Source organism: Poecilia mexicana, unplaced genomic scaffold (genome assembly GCF_051168715.1).
Source record: "Poecilia mexicana isolate PSO_F unplaced genomic scaffold, ASM5116871v1 scaffold_2, whole genome shotgun sequence".
In the NCBI taxonomy this organism is placed as follows: Eukaryota; Metazoa; Chordata; class Actinopteri; order Cyprinodontiformes; family Poeciliidae; genus Poecilia; species Poecilia mexicana.
Window position 1 is genome coordinate 58,467,852 of NW_028263371.1, and position 10,651 is coordinate 58,478,502.

At 37.9% G+C, this 10,651-nt stretch overlaps 1 long non-coding RNA gene across 1 annotated transcript; it reads right to left on the bottom strand.

The window, feature by feature from the left end:
• Positions 1-8,148: 8,148 nt before the first annotated feature.
• Positions 8,149-10,119, bottom strand: LOC106922527 (uncharacterized). Its single transcript, XR_015762413.1, has 2 exons — positions 9,615-10,119; positions 8,149-9,438 (listed from the first exon to the last, which is right to left on the bottom strand). It is a non-coding gene; the product is annotated as an uncharacterized LOC106922527 (long non-coding RNA).
• Between the last annotated feature and the right edge of the window lie 532 nt (positions 10,120-10,651).

Consider the following 10,651-nt stretch of genomic DNA (forward strand, 5'->3'; position numbering starts at 1 on the left):
CACATTGCAGGGATTTTATGAGCGTAACCTTCAGTAGGTTACTGATACTTTTACATATTTAACTGGTGACAAACACAGCATATGGGGACAAGTATAATGTCTCTGAGCATTTGTATTCGTGTGTGTGTGTGTGTGGGGGTGTGTGTGTGCGTGTGTGTGTGTGTGTGTGTGTGTGGGGGGGGGGTAGTCTGATGGAAGATATTTCCCATGAGGGCTGTTTGCATATTCAGGTGCACTATGGGAAAGATCTCAGCTATGTGTGGTGAGACAAGATGACTCTTTCCTTCAGGTTAGGTGAATGTAACAAATAACAGCATTAGCTTAGCAATCTATTTCAAGGTGAAGTTAGTTGCCATGTTTGTCAGGTAAACAGCAAATTGATTCAGAGTCAATAACTTGAAATAACTTATACATTCACTGACTGCTTTAACTCTCCTTAAATTGCTTGGAAACACAAACAGGGAAACAGCCAATCACATTGCAGCAGGCCAATTCAGCAAATGAGAATCAACATGTGGTAGAAAGTGACTTTGATTAGCCAATGTGGCTAATGTGAACTTTCCAGAAACTGCTGATCTAATGGGATTTTTATTTAATTGGGTCTGTGGTTATTTCTATGGAAAAGGAGAAAAATGATGAGAAACAACAGAATAACACTGAAGTCACATAATGTAATGTGTGGGGATGTTTCCTTCTTTCTACAAACTGGGCATCATTTAAATGTGAGAGCCTTCTTGAGTGTTGTTTTTAGCAATGTCCTTCAGTTTGTGGAAGGACATATTTCAATCATCATCAGCAACTGGAAGATGGTTTTATGTCAATAAAGAGTCTAAATGTTCTATTAAAGCTACATCTAATACGAGTAGCCACAGATGAGAGAATTAGGAAATCCTCTGTTAGTCATTGGGGGCTTGTGTCTAAATGTCCAGCTGTTGGAATCTGGAAATGAATAAACCTGACATTAGCTCTTATTTAATGTCTCCCTCCCTTCTCTTGCTATCAATTTCCCACCTGATTGCTGTGAATAAAGCTATTGTCACAAAATCTTAAATCTCCTGTAACCGAATGGTGTATTATTTTTGATGTATAGATTAATCGTTTGCAAAACTAAGCAAATCAAACCACTTACCAAATCGTTAAGATACCGAAATGCCCCTTCCTATTGTCAATGCTAAACAAACATTTTCTGTTGACAGGTTGGCAAACTATTTTCATTGGATCATCTTGTTTCCAGTATATCTACAGAAAGGAACAGGCTGCAGCGTTACGACTGGAGATGTTTGGAACCAGACCAACACAGACGGCACTTTCTTCACAGAAAGATAGAAATTAGTGTCTAAGGGTCTTTTAGTCACAGCCTGCTCTGCCAGTGGAAATCTGGCATTTTAACAGCTATGTGAATAACATACCAGCAGGTGGCAGTGTTGCACTGTGTGCTTACAGGGGAAGCAGCACAGTCCTTAAACTGGCAGTCATGCCAAACTACTAATGTATTCTGTTCTTTTTATAGCAGGTAATTTATGAAATTGTGGCACTAATTACCTTCTGTATAGTTATCCATCAGGCACCCAACTAATGCCTACCAGAAAACTCGTCTTTCTTTGCATTATACTCTGTGATGGTCAAATCTGATGGCTGTAAAACTGTGGGTTTAACCCGCTGGCTGTTCCAGAAGGTCGGTTCTGGTTCCTGAAACATTTCTACAGTCTTTCCTACATTACAGACCAAATGGCACATCTCCTGCAGCCCAAGCAGGTGGGGGAATTGCCTAATAAATCAGTGTGACTCTGTTGTCAGCAATATCTGTCAACTGCCCTACGTTCAGTCTCCATGGTAACCAACTGCTGCTCTAGCTAACGACCCATCAGCTAGTGCAGTGGTTGTCTCTAGTGGTGGTCACATTTCCACAAATCTGCTAATGGGCAAAATGTGCATAGTTAACTCTTAGTTTCCTTTCGCGCTTTTACTGAATTTGAAGATGTTTAGCGCACTTAGCTTTTTTCAAAAATGGCAATTTACTGGGCTGTTCTGTAAACTTTAAGTTAAATACATTTTGATATATGTGTTAAAGTTTAGGTTATCAGCTGTTCACAATTTTCAAGTAGACATTTATATTCATGCTCTTATTTTGAAGTAGGTAAAGTCTGTTTATGCAGTGGTTGTGTTTTCCTTTGTTCACTCAAACACCTTTTATTGCTTTAGGATGCAGGTTTCACAACAGACCCAGCTGTTTAGTGTTTCCTTCCAAGTGACGCTAAAAGGTGGACTAAGTTCCACCGTCTGTGAAAGCGAAGCGCTGCTGGTTTTACATGTCGCCATATCTATGATTTATGCAGCGCTATTATATTACTGACGATCAGACAGACATCTTCTCCCGCTCAGAGGAAACCACTGCGCATGTCTGGAGCTCCGCGTGCGAGTAAAGGTGGAGGCGATGGGTGACAACAGACAGTAAGTCGCGTTATTGTTTGGATTTTACGGCGCCACCTTAAGACCCTGAACTTCACATTTTAACGGACAAAAAGCGCAACGCGACTTGGATGTAACGAGTAACGCGGCAGTTTTGTAGAAATGTAGTGAAGTAGAAAGTACAGATACTTACTGTCAAATGTAGTGGAGTAAAAGTAGAAGGTATCCATTATTAAATCTACTTAAGTAAAGTACAGATACACGAAAATTGTACTTAAGTACAGTAAGGAAGTACTTGAACTTCGTTACTTCCCTCCACTGCTCCTCAGGAGTTAGTCATGCAGCTTCTCCTCCATGAAAAGCACTCCACTGTTTTACCCTCCATTATCGAAGGCTATGCTTATCTCCACTGGAAACTGATAAAACGTTCATTGTTAATACACAGAACCAAAAATAAACCAAATTTTCCTTGAACAAGAGAGGCTGAAGTTGAAGTGCATAAGGCCAATTCTTGAAAGAGATAAATGAAGGAACAGATGAAGATAAAGTCTGATGCACCTTTACAGGCTGATTATATGATCATGTGTTTCCTAGTAACAAGTAAAAAAAACAACAAAAGCTATTCATCCAAAAGCAATAAAAAAGCTTTCAGGAAGAAATGGATCCACCAGTTTGTCCAAAACACCACGAGTTTGACGATACAGTGAAGGCAATAAAAATACTTTCACAATTTGATATTCACTTTCAGATAAGACTCCATAGTTAAAACTGTTTTTTTCTTTACGAACACACGTTTCCACATATGTAATAAAAATCTATGATTTTAAGTCACGTTTATTTGTACAGCAACAAGATAGTTCAAAGTGCCGTACATCATAAAAACATCAAACAGAAATCCATTGTGAAATAACCGATGAACATTACATTTTGTCTACTGCCAACATCAAAATCATCAAACATGTTGAAATGTTTCTGCTAATCTAAAGCAGCTCTAACCAGCTGGATGTTTAGTCTTGAGTTAAAGGAACTCAGCGTTTTGGCTGTTTTGCAGTTTTCTGGATGTTTGCTCCAGATTTGTGGGACATTGAAGCTGAATGCTGCTCCTCCATGTTTGGTTCTGGTTCTGGATGCAGAGCAGAACCAGAACCAGCAGACCTGGAAGTTCTGGAAGGTTGATAGAACAACAGCAGATCTTTAATGTGTTTTGGTGCTGGTAGTGAAGTAAAACCTATGAGAACATATGAAATAAATGCATATATTTGACTTCAGTGTGTGAAATAATTATAAAGTTCTCCTGGTTTAATTAGATTTAGTTCCTTTGAGTCACACCAGATTTCATTCTTAGATCCAACAGTACCAGATTTAACTTTTGTTTTTGTTGAATTTCAAACTTTACTTGATTAGTTGTACTCTTACGTTTAGTGAAATCAAATCTATTTCTGATTCTAAGTTTCCTGAACGCTGCTGTCCTGCTAGTGATAAACAGGGGAACACTCCCACCTGTCTCCTGATGCATAAACCATTCTGTTTTATACATTCACAGGAAGTTGTTTTCCTGTTGCAGCATTATGAAGCCCACATGTCACAAGTGTCAGATAAATGACACAATATGTAATGGGTGGGAGTCGTGTCGGGCGTAGAGTGGCGTGGAGTAAAATCTGCCCTGAAATCAAAGCGATGCATCACAGTCACCATGATTCGCTTTGTCCTTGCTCGTTCTTTCACTCTTTCTTTCTCTTTGTGCCTTCCTGCTTCTCTTCCCCGCTTGCTCTTATCATTAGCTGATTACTCATCCATCAACATGAATTACTGAGAAGCTGAAGCCAAAGGATAAACTCCCATTTGATCCACTCATAATTCACCATGGGTGTCTGCATTTCTGCTGTGATCCTCCTCATGCAATATTCATGTTGTTGACAACTCAGGAGGGCCAATAAAACAAGGGCACACATAAAGACACGGTGACGCCACCTCCATATACCTCTGGCTTCATTACGTGATGGAAGATGCTGCACGTAAATTAGCTGTAAACGATAAATCTAAAAGCTAAAAAAAAGCTGTAATATCTAAAAAAGGAAAAGATGTAGCATGCACAGAAATGTTTTTGGTGCTTATCTCAGTAAAAAGGTTGAGTTGAAGAAAAACAGTCCAGCTTGAAATGCATTTCACATTCCTGCTCCTGTCAGAACATTACATGGCAGAATACATCGGTTTGTTTTGCAAGATATTTTACGGTTCATGGGAAAAAATATGAGCCACTCTATAGAAAAGTGTTTTTATGTCATATTTTTTAAAATTTATTTTCCTCCTTCACCATCCATGTCCCTGTTTTGTACCAATATGTTTATAGTCTCCATAAAAACAAACCACTTGTTATCCATTTAACTGATCCAAACCATGTTCAACTGGGAGTTTAAAAACTTTGATAAGTTATAATGACAAATCTAACGTGTATTTCAAATGTATATTTTTTTTCTTGAATTGTATTTAACATACTTTGATCTGCATTTTGAGGGACAGGAACTTCTGTCCCACAATCAAACAATAATACTTCAAAGTCCAGATATATAACTACATATCCATATCACAGACTATGAGTACATTACAGGGCAGAGCAACCTTCACAACCCAAAGAGTCGTTTTATCCTGCAGTCCAGAGAAATGAAACTCACTTTGTTTCAAATCTTTTCTGTCCTTCCTCTTTAAACCTGATGCAGAATCTTTTCAGCGTTTTTCTCCTCTGCCTCTTGTCGGTTCAGAAGAACGCAGCAGAAGATGTGATGATTTCTTCCCGTGTTGACGGAGCTTCATCATGTTACTTCAGCTCGGAGCAAACAGAGTTATTGACCGGGTCGCTGGATTAATCTGTGTGGGGATTATTAGTGTTCCTGTAGAAATATGACTTTCACAGCTCCCAGAGTTTTTATTCCTCAGTGTCACAACCTTTAACCTGAACACACACTTAAAAAAAACCTCAAAACTATTCTCACTCAGTGACAGGAATATTTGCTGATAAAAAAAGAGCAGATGCACCAAGATCTTTTTGAACAGTCAGCTGTGGATCGGCTCTGAATCTCAGTGTGATGGAGATGCTGATGGGTTCAGATAAAGTGAGGTAATGTCCATTTGGACCAAAGTTAATGAACATTTTCTTGTTTGTTCCAAGAAAGGAGTAAATCAGGACTTTAATCAAGGGAATGTATGGCTGAATAAATTAACATTTTCAGAAAGCTGGAAATAATTGAGTTATTTATTTTCTGATTTGAACCTTTTCAGATTTTTTCCTTTGAAAGCAGAGCATCTATTTCTGCATTTCTAAACAATAAATGCTTCCAGATCAACATTACTAAACCCTCATGCTCACATATTTATACAGATGTAAAATTAAGAAGTTGTGAAACTGGTTTCCTGTTCATATTTTGAAGTTAATGAAAGAAGTTTAGGTCTAAGTCAGAGACAACCTGAAATACAGAAGTAAAACATCTGCATTGGGCCTCCACACCACCAGGGGGCCCCCAAGAGCATCAAACTACTATGATTATAGCTGGCTATAAATTTTGTGTTAATCAGCTGATTTTCAAGTAAATAAAAATATGACACACTTAAATACCACTCTGCATCTCAAAATCCAAATATTTTTTAGTTTGCAACTCCTGTAAGGCTAAACGCTGCAGCCATAATAACAATAACAATGCAAGCTAATAGTAAATGAAGCTAATGATAACAGGTATGTTACTCACACAGAGTAGCTTAGGGATGATGAAGCATTTGGTGTTGACAGGTTGGTATCGGGGGCCACAAATGAAAACCTCCCTAGGGCCACAAACATCCTTTGGCCGGCCCTGGTGTGAATGTCCCAACGTCTGGGATTAGCGAACCCAAAAACAATCCCATTTTCACCTGAGCAGTGATACTTTAAAAACATTAATAATAAAGGTTAAGAGTTACAACTATTAAGATCCTGAATTAGCTCTTTTGTGCTTTAAACACTTAAACCTCTTAGACTAAAAAGTCTGTTAGAAGGTCAGATGATAAATTTTACAGAAACTAAATAAACAGAAAATACATTTTCTTCTGAAAAACATGAAATGGAAGCTTGAGGTTTTATGAAATTCATAGTGAGAAATAAAATACCTGGCAATAAAAGCATAGAGATTAAGCTTCAGAGATGAAAAGAAAAACAAGTTTTTCTATAAATCAACAAAAGTAGCTTTGACTGTTTTGGGAATAAAAGAGACTTTCCTCTATGAAATGAAACTCCTGATAAAACTCAAAGCTTGAGGATCTGAAGGTCTGTGGGGGCGAATAAATACGTTTTCCCTTCAGAAACCTAAATCTGTGTCAACCTTTTCCATAAATTACACTCATAACCTTTTCATTTGAAGCAATCAACCTGTCATGCTCGCTGCAGAGAGCAATCCCAGAGGAAGTCGACCATAAACACGGAAAGTCTTGAATGATTTTTAGATGACGTTGGAAATCAATGTGTCAACATAAAAACCCACCATAAAGAATCATGTCCAGGCTGAAACATTAAGCTTTAAAAAACATGAACATGTACATAATATGGATGTTTAAACTAAATACAGGAGGTAATACTTTGTTAGTTTTTTTTTCCTGATGATGGATCTGCTCTCAATGATTCTGTTTAAAATTACATCAGTTTTATCAACGAGCCAAGTAACATTAACCATATGGACCAAATGAAAAATGTTAAATCGCACAAATTTTCTTAAATTCTGTATTTAAATGAAACCCCTGATGATCTCCGTCCTCTGTGAGGATCACGGTGCGTCATCAGGGTGAAACTGAGGCCATCAGAGTCAAAGGCCTGTCACATAATTCAGCTCACTGGTTAAAACCAGAATGGCTCCGAGGTTTCCAGTGTTCAGCTAAATCACTGCAGCTGCACATCCCAACCTGACCGAACTTCTGATCAGAATGGAAAACAAAATCAACTCTGGAGCTTTTCGTTTGATCTTCAAATTATTATTCACATCATGTTTTCTCATCGTGTCACTAAATTGTAAAGTAACTTGCAGCATTTTGCAAAAAAAAAAAAAAGTGTATATATATATATATATATATATATATATTTTTTTTTTTATTTTTTTATAATGATGCTCACCTGCTCTGTTGTGAGTGTGTGAGCCTGCATGTTCTCGGTGCTTGAATGTTTTTTTTCTTCAGGCCTTTCATCCTGTTCCTCCCTCAGTTGTCTTTGTTGCAGTTGCAGCGTTTTTGTTTGGACAGTTTGTTACAGCACTGCTCCTATGAAACCATGAAGATGTCATCAAGACATGTTCACTAAATTCATATTTTCTCCCTGACTCTCCACCTGCATGCACACACTCACACACACATGCACACGCGCACGCACACACACACACACGCACACACACACGCACACACACACGCACACACACATGCCAAATGTTCTCCAATTAGATTCCAGCTTTCAGCTTAGAGGAAATGAAAATGTCAGTGAAAGAGAAGACGATTTGTTTAACATGAAATGAAAAAAAAACAATTGATCTCAACAGTTTAGAAAATTGCATAAAAAGTGTAAGTCGTATTTAGTTTCTTCCCTGCGACTCGGTTGTCTCCAAACGATGAGAAGTTTTTAGAACAAAAAGGTCTGAACCTACATTTTCCATGAAGAGCAACAAACAGATAAAGAAGCAACATTTTGACAGCTTAGTGGCTGATGGAAGACAGAGGAAATGGAAAAACAGCTATTATATAAGTCTGTATTTAAAGGTTTAAAACAATCCTCAAACATTCTTGTCAGTTCACAAATAACTGAATTCAAGGTTTAAAGGTTGCTAATAAAAAGAAGGGTTGAATAAAACCCACTGAGCTGCGTCAGTTAGTCTCTCCTGACTCTGTTCTCTCAGGTTTTGTCCCATGTCTCCCTGAAGGCTGAGCAGAAACGTCTCCCAGCCGTGTGACAGTTTTATACCAGAGCCTCTAAATTTAGACGTCACTGACAGCAGAGGTGCAGCCGGGTGTTCAGCTCGATTGACATTCCTCAATGAATAGCACATAATTTCCATCAGCTGTTGGTGTCTTCATCTTTGTTGTGAATTTATAGTGCCCTTAAAAATCTGTCAACATGTTCTGTCTCTTTCTAGAAGCGACTCGGTTTATTTTCAGGCCGTGTTTTTGCCTCCTGAGGATCCAGACAGCAGAAAACCCGACAGGAAGCCGCTGCTGTCGCTGCTCCCAGACACCAGCAGCCAACTCAGAGTGTGTGTGTGTGTGTGTGTGTGTGTGTGTGTGTGTGTGTGTGTGTGTGTGCGCAGTTCAATATAGCATGTCTCTTTTCCACTGTAATCTTTGGATGGTCACTGCAGGCTTGTTGTCCACCTTTATTGGGATGAAATGCTGGTTTCCGTTAACCTTCTTGTTCACTTGTTGCTCTGTCTCATTGAAATTCTCAGGACTTTGTTTCTCTCTATATCTTTGTTTCTATTCACCATATAATTGTGCAATTTGACATCACAAAAATAAATGTGCTTGATGAATATAAGCCAAATTAGAAAAAAAAGTATTTTTTGATTAAAAGGTTTGGTGCTTGTGTAACATAATATATTACATCAGGAATATTAGAATGATTAAATAAATCAAAGTTAAATCAAATCAGAATAGTTCTTAGATTGGGTCCGACTGCTGGAGGAAGTGGCATTTTGTATAAACACAAACGAAATGGTGCAAAACTAGTGAAATGTGTTAATATTTACAATATATACATACAGGTTATTCAATTAAGTCCATAAAACTTTGATAAACTGGTTGAACTGGAGTTCAACCAGTTTCTTGCTGGTGATGCATGAAATGATGAAAAACCAAACAAAAAAAGTCCAGTTCCCTTCTTTGTGGTCCAGAGTGAAGATTGTTGGGCTGAAGGTCTCCCACAGATGTGATGTTTCTGTGATCCGCTGTTTGGGTTGTCTGGACGCTAACTGACGATCTAGGACTGAACCCAGATCCAGAATCCTGGATTGGGAATCTGGAACAGAACCTGGCCTGTATAAAACAGGCCTGAATGATCAATTACACGTCTTTCAAATTACTGCAGTAAAATGAGTTTCCATTACATTAGTTAAACTTACGCAAATACTCATTCAGTTTCATCCAAATGATGAAACAAACTCAGACCAGTGACCGTACTGACCCTAGCTCCCAAAACAAACAAAACTCACCAGTTCCCACTTGACAAACCGTGTGATCGCCACAACGTTTGGCTCAACAATCGCACGTCTGCAGGTTAAAAGGCATAGAGTGAGTGACTGCACAATAGATATTTGATAAAGGCTTTGAAAACACAGCAGACCTACCTGCCCTCCAGCGTCTCCTACCTAGGCTGCTGCTCATCAGCCACATAAGCAGCAGCTGTCATGTGACTTTAAAACCACGCGAGAACAGTGTGATGTTTTGATCTCGCTTGGTTTATTTTGTGCTGAATAAATTAAGGAAAACAGAATTTTAATTAAAATAAATAAATAAATAAATAAAACTGAATCTAATCAAAAATGGAAAAAATTATCCTGGTTACACTCAGATGAGGTGATTTTTCTTTTTTGGACATATCTAAACCGGTTTGTTTCAGAAACCTGCAGTGGAAACACTTTTTTCACGTCACGTGAGTCACATGATCAACAACTGGATGTCACTATTGGCCAAACCCACAAAGAAGAAGATGACAGGAAGTAGTTGGAGGATCGTGGAGTGGCATGTTTTTTAATGACTTAGCATATCAGCAAACTTATTCATGTGATTTTAATTGCATTTCTTATTTATTTTTTTCAACATTAGTAGCGACTGTCTACTGCCCCGGCCAGACTGATCCAGATAGTTTTCTTTTCCCTATTTGTGGAAGATTGAATTAATGTCTTCCAATCTTTCTCTATGACTTGCAATGAAATATAAATATACATAATCATAGGAAGGATGGTGCATGTTATTATTAAACAGAATGTATTTTTACAGATATCATTCTATTTGTTTTGGTTTGGAGAAAATGTTTCATCTTTTGATGCTTAAAACTTTGATATTCTCCAACTGGGATAGATAATAAAGTCCTATAATGTATCCATATCTAAAACATTTTAATCATCTTAATGTATTAATCAGCAGCATCTTTTACTGAACTAATTCTTCACTTTAACTGTTTACATGTTTCATTTCAGAGCAGTTTTACATTACAGATTAAACTTTATCCCAAAGCACAATACTCTTT